Here is a 12,177-nt window from a genome sequence, read left to right as displayed (position 1 = left end):
TTGGGCCTCATTGTGGAAATCATGTTGCTCTTCTTCAATTTCCCAGAATCCCCAAGGTCATTTTCTCCGGTGTTTGCTTTAAACAGGACTTAGTGCCAAGGAGCCTGCCTCAAATTTCAAGTTCACGCAGATGACATTTCCCACACTGTGTCTCTGCACATTTCTTGATGTCCAGAGCTAGTCAATCTGCATATATTTTTCTTTTTTGCAAGGAGTTTGACTTCCTGGTAATTGCAAATCACCTCCTCTTCCACAGTTCCCTTTTCCCTGGGGTAGGCAGACTGCCAGGAAGTTAGAGGAAAGGGGTTGCTTTGTGATGCTAATGAGGTCTCCCTGCAGGACTCAGTCAGAACTCAGAGCTAAGTGTGGGTTCTCTGGGGAACCCAGGTGAGTCAATGTCACATGGCTGAGAGTCACTTGGACACCTTGCTGCTCCCCCCTAGAGCAAGGCATTCTAGGTCCAGAGCAGTAATCTGCTAATGGCTTACATAATGGAGAAATGAGTCACTCTACTTGCTAGCTGGGACTCTATGGAAGGCTTTAATTCAAAAGAAAGTTCTAGAAGAAAAGCATTAGGGGATGGCGGATGTGTATTTACTAAGGTGCTGGTGGATGGGGGAAATACTAATGCATTGTGGACATCTGTAATTCTAGTTGTTTCTATCTGACTTTAAGATTGTGAGCTTTACTCTGAGCTTAGCCATGGTTGCCTCCAGGACACTTTGAAGGTGGAGAGAGATGTTCTTCAAGCGTTGGCCTGGCCTATCACCTATTAGACAGGCCCTGCTCAAGGGTCAAGACAATTGTCCCAATCTTTTAGAAAATCCATACATACATATGTACACACACACACACACACACACACACACGCGCGCGCGCGCGCGCGCGCGCGCGCACTAGTACCACCACCATCACTACCACCACCACCACCACCACCACCACCAACAACAACAACAACAACAAGAGAAATCTTAGTTATAAATGAATTTTCAGCCAATATAGACCAAAACAACCAAGCATCTAAGAAAGGGAAATTTCTTCCTTTCTTAGTGTGGGTCTCTAGTAGAATCTTTTTGCAGTTTTGTTCCTGTGTGAATGGAATGACGAAGAAAAAAAGTATCTTCTAATCAGGGAAGGAATCAAAGCAAGGCTTAGCTATTGAGACTTTGTAACAAAAGATAACCCTAGATGGTCTTGAAATATTTCAGAGCTTTATTCTCACTAGCTCATTTCATCCTCAAAACAGCCTTTGGTTTGAATGAGAAATGGCCCCTACAGGTCCATGTTTTGAGAACCTGACCAGGAAGTATTGTGGAATCTTTGCATACGGTGCCTAGCTGGCACGATCAGGACATTAAAGACGTGTCTCTGAGAGTCACCCTCCCTGTAATTACAATCCAGAGTGCTCTGCTTCCTAACCCACCAAGACATGCGCAGACTGCACCGCAGGCAATTACCGATAGACTTCACTAGTCGCCATTCTCTTTCCACCACGACTGTTTCCTCTGGAAATGTGAGCCAGATAAACAGCTCTGCTAAACTGTTGTGTCACAAGGACCAGAAAAGTAACTAATGCCATAGTTGATTAGTTTTAAATGAGGAAATCAAAGCTTAGCGAACTAAAGGAGTTCACTCTGGCTTCTCCAAGTAAATGGCAGAAATGGGATAGAAACGCAGACTACCAATTATTTTGGCTTATCAGTATCCAAAGAAATTTTCAACCAGGATTAAGCTACTTCTGAGAAATTTAAATGGAGGAGGAAAGAGGTGAAAGACCAAAGAAGGAGTGGGAGGTGGGAAATGGCTTAGCGGATAAAGAACTTGTAATGCACCTGTGAAGACCTGAGTTCAGTTCCCAGAATCCACTTAAAAAGCCAGATGGGTAGAGCAGCAGCTCATCTATGATCCCAGGGTTCAAGAAGTAGAAACAGGGGACCTCTGGTGCAAGCTGGCTCCAGAAACTAGCTAAATCTGCAAGCTCAGGGTTCAGTGAGATACTCTGGCTTCCACGTGCACGTTTACAAGTTCACATCCACCCACACATATGTGAACACAATCACAAAGGCATGTACACAGTACACACACGCACGCACACACACACACACACGCACACACTTTAAAAAGTGGCACATGTCTCCAAAGTTAGTCAGCTCCTTTCTGTTACTTTGCTTACTGTTGAGCCGTTGGACTGTTTGGGCTAGTCCTCAATCACAAGGCTCTTCTGATTAGCCAAGTTCCCTTAGAGGCTGTGTCATGCCCATGTGGCACCACACTTATTCAAGAGAGATCGTCTCCATTTATCTATTTCAAGGGGTCGGTCAGTGCCCAGGAACTGAGTTCTCTTGTGCACCTCCTCAGAGGTTTGGGGAGAAGGAGTGACATCATGGGAACAATGTCTGTCTTTTCTCTTATGACTCATCCAAGCATGTCTAAGAAATTCTTCTGCTTCTGGCCCAAAAGCAGTGAGTTACTCCATCTGCCAAGCAAATTCAGAAGGAAAAACAACATACCATCTATGAGAAATTACTCAGCCAAAACAGACGCACAGCTGTGGGTAACCTTCACCCATCTCCTGCACTCGCCACAAAAAACTGTGTGCCTGCATTTCCATTTTCATCTTGCCAGAAGCAGGTGAGGGCAGAATTTGCTTCCCCCCGGTGTGCTCCCTGACTACTTTGTACAAATTGCTAATTACAGTGCTTACTATATTGTCCTATAATTAGATTTTAGGTGTCTGCTTTCCAACTAATATAATAGCTCCTTTCCCCCTTCACATTTCTATTCCAGGCATCTGGATCACACTTAACAAACATTTGTTAAACAAACAAATGGAAGGCTGCATGGAAGCGTGAGTAAAGGACAGCTTTGCCCTGGGGGCTCTCTTTATGGCAAAAAAAAAAAGTCTTTTTCCTCTGTGCTTATGACTGGAGATGGTTTGACACTAGACTTGGGGAGGATTACTGTCAGGAAGATTAGGCATTTGAGATGTTTGGGTCCTTAATGGATAAGTTTCATGGATGGTTTTTTATACACACACATACACACACACACACACACACACACACACACACACACACACACACACACACACATCTTACACTTTCCTTTGCTTCTTATTTTATATGTCTCATTTACCCATCAAGCCAGCTAGGTTTACGACTTGTCTTCCTTAGATCTAAGTAATTTAAATAATAGGATTTACTTTAACAAGATTTGGCAAATGGGGGGGGTGTGACTTGCTATGCCCAGGAAGTATGACTGGCTGTGCCCTCCACAGCATTGCCCATGACCTGCTGTGCTTCAAGTATGATGGGCACTGGAGACCCGGAAGACCCTACGCAGACATGGTTCTGGTGGAAGTTTTGGTTGGCAGGAAGGGAGAGGAAAGGAGAGAGGAGAGATAAGATGAATGAAGAGGAGCAGCTACAGGAAACCAGGAAGCTGAAGGGTGCAGAGGAAGGAGATAATCTGACCAGAGGGAGGGAACGGCCTTCTAGACAAAGTTACGTTTCGCCCTAGAAGGGTGTGTGAGGCTCCCCAGTTAAGAATATGAGGGGGGAAAGCCAGATGTTACAGCACTTGTCCTTAATCCCAGCACTCAGGAGGCAGGTGGATCTCTGAGTTCTATAGAGCAAGTTCCAGGACTCCCAGGGATACACATAAAAACCCTGCCTTAAAAACAAAAACAAAAACATGGAATAAATAAATTAGTAATAATAACCATAATAATCATAATATGAGAGAGGCAAGAGAAGAGCCAGAGAACACAGTATATTATAATCATAGCGGTAGATAGTTAAGAAGAGGGAGAGGTTAAGTAAAAAGAAGAACTCTGCTACTTCTAAGGGCAAAGAAAAGGCATTGGGGGGGCAGTTAATCATTGGGTGGGGGGCAGTTAATCAAGACAGCTGTATTTTTCATGGATTTTCAGAGAGACCCAAGATATTTGGCTTGGGCGTTCTATAATTACAGGTACAAGAAGACTCTCAAGGATTTCCTTTGGACAGGATTATTTTGGCCACCAAATTGAGAGCTGATTGCAAGACTGTGGGACCAGATACACTGGGGGGCCAAGTAGGGCACCATCTTCACACTCCAAATGGGGAATTGAAGGTAAGACTGGACATACAAAGATGTCAATGAGTTCAAGAGAATAGTTAGAAGGCCTTAACAGACTCTGGCAACTGACTAAATAAAGGTTTGGAAAACACTTTCTAAGTAGGACCAGATAAGAAATGGTCAAGCCTTGTCATTCTGATTTCCAGAACTATTACTTGGTTCTCCTGATGTTAATTAGAAAGTGGATATCTAAAAAGAAAAATCAAAACACAAATGAAAGAATTCTGTTCCAGTAAAAAAAATTAAGTGGGGGGGGGGGGAATAAGCCAAGAGGTTGATTTTGTTTCAAGGCTGACGAATGCCAACTTCTAGTCTCAATGAAGGATGTGGCAACCAGAACAGCAATGTGCTGCTCCCGGTCTGGAGCCCGGACATCTGGATGGCCATAGCAACCACTTACAGGACAACACAGAGGAGGAAGAGAACCACTCGAGACACACTGCATGAGCAGACACATCAATCTTGCTTCCAGAGAAAAAGAATGAGGCTTTAAGTAACTTGGAGTAGTCATAAGGGAGTTGTCCCAGTTTGTCTTTTATCGTTATGATAAAACATAACTGAAAGCAAACTTAGGGAGGAATGGGTTTATCTGAATTGCAAGACTTTCCTGCTCAGAGCTTATCATGAAAGGAAGTCAGAGCAGTAACTCAAGGTAGGAATCTATAGGCAAGGTCTGAAGCAGAGGTGGTGGAGTGGTGCTGCTTACAGGCTTGTTCTACATGGCTTGTTCAGCCTGCTTTCTTGAACAGACCAGAACCACCTGACTCGGCCCATGACCAGAACCATGGTCCACAGTGGGCTAAGTCCCCAGAACAAACACTTACCAAGAAGTCCTCCCAAAAACTTGTCTACAGGGTGATCTGATATAGGCATTGTCTCAACTGAGTTCCCTTTTTCAGCTGACCCTGGCTTATGTCAAGTTTGACAAGAAATTAGCCAGCACAGTAGTCTAAGTTATATTATCAAATCAGCAAGACTGGATGACTTTAGTAATGCATTTAAATGTATTCCTACATAGTTATTCAAACAAAGAATTCAGATAAGGAAAAGGAGGACAATGGTTTCAGGAGCTTGTTAAATAGTAGCATACATTTCATTCAACAAAAGGGAAGAAAGTGAGCCAGAAGCAGTTGTAGAAGATTTTTACAAAGAGCTTTTATACATATGGCCACACCCCATTGCGTGAGAATCTAGGAAACAACAGTATTAGCTGTGCTTCTGAAATAAAGAGTAGAGTATATCTGGATGGACAGCTGATAGTGCTTAGAACCTGAGTAAAAAATATATTCGAAAACCAGGAAGGCATGAATAAATGTAGTGGTTTGGATGAGAATGGTTCTCACAGGCCCATATGTTTGAATACTTGGTCTCCAGCTAGTGGAACTGTTTGGGAAGGATTAGGAGATGTGGCCTTATGGAGGATGCGTGTCACTGGAGGTAGGCTTTGAGCTTTCAAAGCCATTCCCAATATCTTTCTGCCTCATGCTTGCTGACTAAGAGTTCAGTTTCTCAGCTGCTCCAGCCGCCAAGCTCTTGTCTTGCCATCATGGACTCTAACCCTTTGAAATCGAAAGCCCAAATTAAATCCTTTTTTTTGTCTTGGTCATGGTATTTTGTCACAGCAGGACAAAAGTAACTAAGACAATGGATAAAAAAACAATTCAGACGACAATGAAGAATTCAAGAGACTAAGCTCATGAGACCCAGTTTAGAGCTTGAAAGTTAAAAAATAAACTGAGATTAAAAAGAGGATGCAGGAAATCAGAATAATAATTAAAATAATACCAGAAGGTTGTCCAAGATGCTTAGTGGGCAGATATAAAAGTGAGTACAAATTTAATCATTAAGCATCCAGTCCTTCTCTGACAAGCTGACACATGTTGGTACTTCCAATATTTGGATGAAAAATGAGACAAATTTCATTGAAGCAGCTTTTCAGTCTCATGCAAATGGACTGCTTCAGGGCCATATTATCATTGTATTCATTTTTTCATTCAGTTTTATGTTCATAAACCAACCTACACACACACACACACACACACACACACACACACACTATATCATCAAAATTCTATATGACCTTATAGACAAGAATATTAACATGATGGTGAATGGTGAGTGTGTGCTGTTTCTGTATACACATGCTCTCTGGACTTACAGAATTCTTTATGAAAATGGAACTCTGTTTTGCTTCCATTCTTATGTGGGTCTCCATGCTCTGCTCTCTTCTTTTCTCAGTCTTTGCCTCTTCCTTTCAACCTAAGCCTATTTACAATGAGAAGACTGAAGGAAAGATGCTAGCTCCTGTGGTTCCTTGCTCCATTTTTACAAAATAGATTCTAGTCTGTAACCCAGGGTGACGTATAAGGGCCTCCATGATCTCTTTTTGGCTCTTATACACAACAGGACTCGGCTAGAAAGATAAGAACCCATGATCTCATTGGCACATTGGACCGTCAAACATGAGAGTAGCGTACACCACTCCACCCTCTGCTCTGTCTTGAGAGCACAAGGATTTTGAAGTACAGAGGTGACTCTGAGAATTCTACATCAAGAATATTCATTTTGGCGGAATAATAGTCAGTCTTGCTTATAAATAAGTTTGAGAAAAAAGCAAGCAGATTTTTTTTTTAAAAAAATCAGTCTAAAAGGTACACAGTAAGGAGAATAAAACTGATACGCTGTTGTCAAGCTTAAACTATTAATGTATGAAATCTGATCATGTATATGTATTGATAAGCCTGACTTTAAACTACCAAGAAATTCAATAAATATAAATTAAAGAGAGTGTTGATTATGCCCACATTTCCTATCTAAATGACACTGTCAGCAATTCAGTAGCACAAGTCACTCATGCTATATTATTCTTATATTCCTCTCCAGTCATTACTTAGATCAGGTATGCACTTAACAACTGGAGATAGCGTCTCAGTTAGCAAAATTAACTCATTCTATTTGAAAGGAAATACGTGTAACCAAAGAAAACCTTTGGAAAGTTACATTTGCCTTGGCTTCTGAAATGAGATCTTCCATCAGCTGCATCTAAGTTATAATAATAAGTTCTTATTATAACTTTTATAGGGTTTTCATTATTCAAAGTCTGCAAGCTTCAAGTCTCATTTGCTAAGTACATCTAGAAGTCCATTGATGATACAGATAATGTATGGAACAGGAAAACCATAGTTTCCCCCTCCCACGGTAAATAATGTGAGGAACAGTCTGGAATTTGTCAGCTAGTGTTTCACAGGGCGGGAGTTGGACAAGGTGCTGTGTACACGGCCTGGGGACTTGGTCAAATGAATGAATGAGTGTGATATTCTCTATTTGAACATTAAATCTAATGTCTAGACTGGCACCTGGGCTGAGCACCAATCAACTTTGTTTAGTCAATCTCCCATAGCTGTCATTCCCTGAAGTACAGAAGTCGAGCTGACCGTGTCTTGCTCTTCACAAGACATTTCCATCACGGTCTAGGGAACTGAAGGCATTAACCATTTTGCCCTCTGCTGTTCATCAGCTTGGAAGCAACCACCGGACATCTCTCACCTACTGCTGTTCTTCTGTTACTCCCATCTCAGTTGAGGAACTTATAATGTTACTAGAGAAACTTCTAGTCATTAGAATCCCTGAGTAGGTCATTCTTCTAAAAACCCTTCTAATTCATCCTCAGTGAAAAAAACCCAAGTCCTATCTACATCACAAGCCAGCTGGTATCTCACGTCTATTTCAAACACGTTATTGCCTCAGACTAAATCTACATTAATGACGCAACAAGAGGAACCCTTCAAATATCATACAAGCAAACTCAGTCCAACTTTTTGTTGTGCTTCATATCATTCACACACATACACACACAGAGAGAGAGAGAGAGAGAGAGAGAGACAGACAGACAGACAGACAGACAGACAGTTCTTATTGCTGACACTTCCTCATCACCCACACCCACCACATCCTCATTCTCATTCTCTCTCTCTCTCTCTCTCTCTCTCTCTCTCTCTCTCTCTCTCTCTCTCTCTCTCTCTCTCTCCTACCTGCTACATCCACCAAGACTTCATTCATAGTTACGTCCTAGCGGCGGCAAGCCTTACTCCCAGGACTCTCTACACTTTGGGTAACTATAGGAGCCAATGCTAATATTTCTGTTTGATAGTCTATCTTTGTACCAGCCAATGCTAATATCTGTTTGATTATCTATCTTTGACTCTCTGAATAAACCAATGGTGATAGAGAGCTATGGAATGAAATAGAGAAAGTGGGATTAGATTCATGGGAACTTTGTGTATGAGGGAAATGGAGAAACTGTGGATTAAAATGATAGTGTTAGGATAAGAATATAGAAATTAATTAATGATCTGTACCAACTATGTACCTCCCAAATTAATTCCAACTAGTTTAATTAATCACAGAACTGAAATAAAATTTAAGGGACAATTTCTATAATCTTGGGGTAACAAGATTTTTCCCAGGAATGATTTTTTCAGTCTGATGCTATAAATTGATACATATCTCTTCAATGAAAGGAATGTTTTTAAGTCCAAGTGAAAAGACAGTAATCAATAGGAGAATGCATATTTGGCACATTGCCTAGTACCTAGTTTATTTTGAATTAATTGATAGAGGGCTAATCTCTCTAATAATAAAGAGTCCCTGTAAAACTCCAAAACCTGTGGCTAGGAAAGACAGACCAAAGGACAAGAAAAGCACACAAATGTCTCCAACCCTAGCCAATGTACTTCAACATCAGAATAAAATAAATTCGCATTCTCCATGATGATTGGATAGGGAAATAAGGATGCAGAAGTACTGAGGAGTTAAAGAAGCCAAGGCAAAGCCAGCACTCCTAGACCCCACTGGTAAGAAAGTGAACTGATAAAATCTCACAGAAAGTGTTTACCACTACTAAGAATTTTCATGCTAACTCAGCCTAGTAAACAATTTAAATCAACAAGGGGCCCGATCAATTACAGTTAGCCCTTTCATAATAAATTACAGTGAGCCTAATCATGTTATTTAACAGTAATATCATATACCCCTAAATCCATGATGCACATTACATTTTTTTCCAAAACTTGGGTTAAAATAATATAGTTCTTCTTTAAAATAAGTATGTTTACATGCTCTGAAGAATAAGAAAACCAAGGCAAAATCTCTTAGGAGGATATTTAGCAAAGTGTATATTATTTTCTCTAAGAAGTGGGAATGAAAATTCTTTCTTCAAACCTTTCTTTCTTTACACGCTTGAAGTTATATGATCGTTTTTACAAAGAGCATGTATCTTAGTTTGGGTATTCAATGCTATGAACAGACACCATGACCAAGGCAACTCTTATAAAGGACAACATTTAATTGGGGCTGGCTTACAGGTTCAGAGGTTCAGTCCATTATCATCATGGCAGAAAGCATGGCAGCATCTAGGCAGGCGTGGAGCTGGCAGAGCTCAGAGTTCTACATCTTATTCTGAAGGCAAACAGAACTCTGGCTTCCAGGCAGCTAAGCAGAGGGTCTCAAAGCCCGCCCCTCCAGTGACATACTTCCTCCACTAAGGCCACACCTCTGAATGGTGCCACGCTCTGGGCCAACCATATTCCAACAACCACAGCATGTCTATCCCTACACAGTGCCTTGGTTATGGGACAGGATTCCTATGAGGTCACAGATGGTCTCCAGCCTTTCACCAGTTTTCTGGTTCTAGGTCACCACACAGAGAAAAATATGTTGAGACAGCCTCTCTCCCAAATTGCCTTCTATGTCCTTGAGCAAACAATGTCAGGAAGGAAAGGTGGACAGAGTGGCTGATAGCCTCCTACAGCTGTAATGGTTTCATTATTCCCAGCCCTGAGTCTCACCCCAATAAAGAGTCCCAGCAAACTTGTTCCCCTGGCAAGACTGCTAATTTTCCTACAGGAGAGAGGCTGCCCATCACTGTGAGTGTTAATAAACTCTTATTTAGCTAATAAACTATTGAAGGCCAACTCTGCTCTCTTCTGTCTCTATACTGTCCCAGAATTCTAATATTTATATCAAGAGTCATTATCAACAGTTGCCACTATTTAAAACATGCACACACGTACATGCGAGTGAACATGACAAACATCTGTCTACATATGCACAGATTGAAAGAGACCATATGACTTGAAGGGTTACCATTTTAACTTAATTACGGCAACTGCAAAGAAGCCCATTCTAAGGACTACCTATGCCCCTCTAAACTAATACTGTAAATGCCCTTATCTGCATCATTCTCATGCACAAGACAGTTTGCTGCATTTTGCATGGCTCCAGGACAGAATCCCTGAGGTGAGGAGGGAATGGAGAAGAGACAGACAGACACACACATAGATAGAAAGCTGGAACTGAGCGGTCTGGATACTGGAGAAACCTTAGTCTTAGCAAACTCTGTGCATATTCTACAGAGAGACAGCGTTATTGCTTACGGCTGAAAAAGAAAGGCGGGGTAGACAGATAAACAAGGGACAGGTAAACAAGGAGATGGCTGGATCAACAAGACAGGTTTAGCTAATCTCAGCAGAAGCAGGCTTTGCAAGGAAACAATCTTAAGGATGTAATATCTGGGAGGAGGGAGCCATGGTGGACATTATCTGTACTTGCTGTCAACACATGTGGTCCCTGGAGGATGGGGTTGCTGTCCCTCTGAGTTTGAGGCTATGGGATTCTTGACATGGCCATGCCCACGGCAATGGCCCATGTTCACTCAGAATTTCCTTCAGTCATGTTTCTTTGCTCCCCTCCAAAGTTAGCTTCTATTCTAATTCCACAGAGCATAAAATGAATTGATTTGTACTCGCTGGCTGATTGGTTTCATAACAGGAGGTGAGGTGGCCTTTTCGGCTTAAGGAAAAGATCCAGGAATGGGTCATCAGGATGTGCTTGCAAGCCTGAGCGTGTCTTATTTTATGTCTGTGATTCATTACAAGTTCTCACTAAAGCAGATGGGTATCAGAAGAAAGGTGGGGGAAACAACCGAACCCACCAAAATGGCAACTGACTAAGCTTTAAGTGCCACAGGTCTGACTGTAATGGAAGCTGAGGTACCATATTAAAAACAGGATTTTACCAATCATCCATGGGGAGCAGGGGGAAGCTGGGACCTCAGTGACTGACTGGTGCATCTGAGAACAAAAGAAGTAAAAGTTATTCATAGTGACCTTTTAATGTTTACCTTAGAGCTGCTAATCAGATGTAAATTGTCACCCCGTGGATATGCATAATCAACTTTTATTCCCTTTGCTAATTGAGAAATAGAGTTGTTAATGTCAAGAAACATTTGAGAAATGTACCCAGCTTGCTCAATGGAGCAAGTTCTTTTTAAAAGTCAGTTTCCATATGGTGAAATCATGGAAATTAGGCTCCAAAAAAATGAAAAAAAGGAAGAAAGACTAATTTGTTATGGAGATGGTCTGTGCTGGAAAGCAAAACAAAAGCAGAATAGCACAGTCTAATAACCCCGAATTTAGGAAATTCGACTACTTCTTAGGTTCAAAATTAACCCTCTCATTCCTCTGCCTCCATGTTTCCTGCTGACTAAGTCTACATGGCCCAGTCAGTGGCTCTGGCTAAGCAGTCGCTGTGGTCCCTACCAAGCCAGTCTTCCTCTGGGCAGAAACCTTGGGGAGCCCCATAGTGGGCACCATACATTAACAAGGAAATTGCTATCCCCTCTTTGGGTTCGTTCCCCCTTTCACAAAATAGTTTAAAAATAGATTCAGAAGGAAGTCCACAGACACTTTTTATTAGCATTTAAGAGAAAAAATAAGAGGGCAGGAAACTGCAAGTCTTCCAAGAGTGGAAGCAGCCACATTGGATACCGGCTTAGGTGAGCGAGGGAGCCCAAAGTGTGCTTAAGAAAGCAACAGGAAGAAAACAGAAAAACAGTTACACCTTTCTGATTTAGGGTCTGGGAAAGTGGGAGTTTCTGCTGTGTTACATGACAGAATTCTTACAAGGGTGGTGTTCCAGAAAGGAGAAGTGCATTACCTCATTAAGAGGGTAATTATTCTCCCATCTCTGTAGAGAGGCAGCCTTCCAGAGGGTTGAGCT

General features: G+C 41.8%; 1 protein-coding gene across 9 annotated transcripts in view; it reads right to left on the bottom strand.

Moving 5' to 3' along the window:
- Positions 1–12,177, bottom strand: part of Enox1 (ecto-NOX disulfide-thiol exchanger 1) — a 564,401-nt gene that overhangs the window by 467,814 nt on the left and 84,410 nt on the right. For 2 of the 9 annotated variants that reach the window (XM_063274306.1, XM_063274308.1), the window contains one exon: positions 11,195–11,249. The exons of the other annotated variants lie outside the window; for them this stretch is intronic. The gene's annotated coding sequence lies outside the window, so the exon portion shown is untranslated. The remainder of the gene's footprint in view (positions 1–11,194; positions 11,250–12,177) is intronic. 9 annotated transcript variants of the gene reach the window in all.

Source organism: Rattus norvegicus, chromosome 15 (genome assembly GCF_036323735.1).
Source record: "Rattus norvegicus strain BN/NHsdMcwi chromosome 15, GRCr8, whole genome shotgun sequence".
Classification (NCBI taxonomy): domain Eukaryota; kingdom Metazoa; phylum Chordata; class Mammalia; order Rodentia; family Muridae; genus Rattus; species Rattus norvegicus.
The sequence above is the reverse complement of the archived record's forward strand: the minus strand, read 5'-3'. Positions and strand labels throughout refer to the sequence as shown.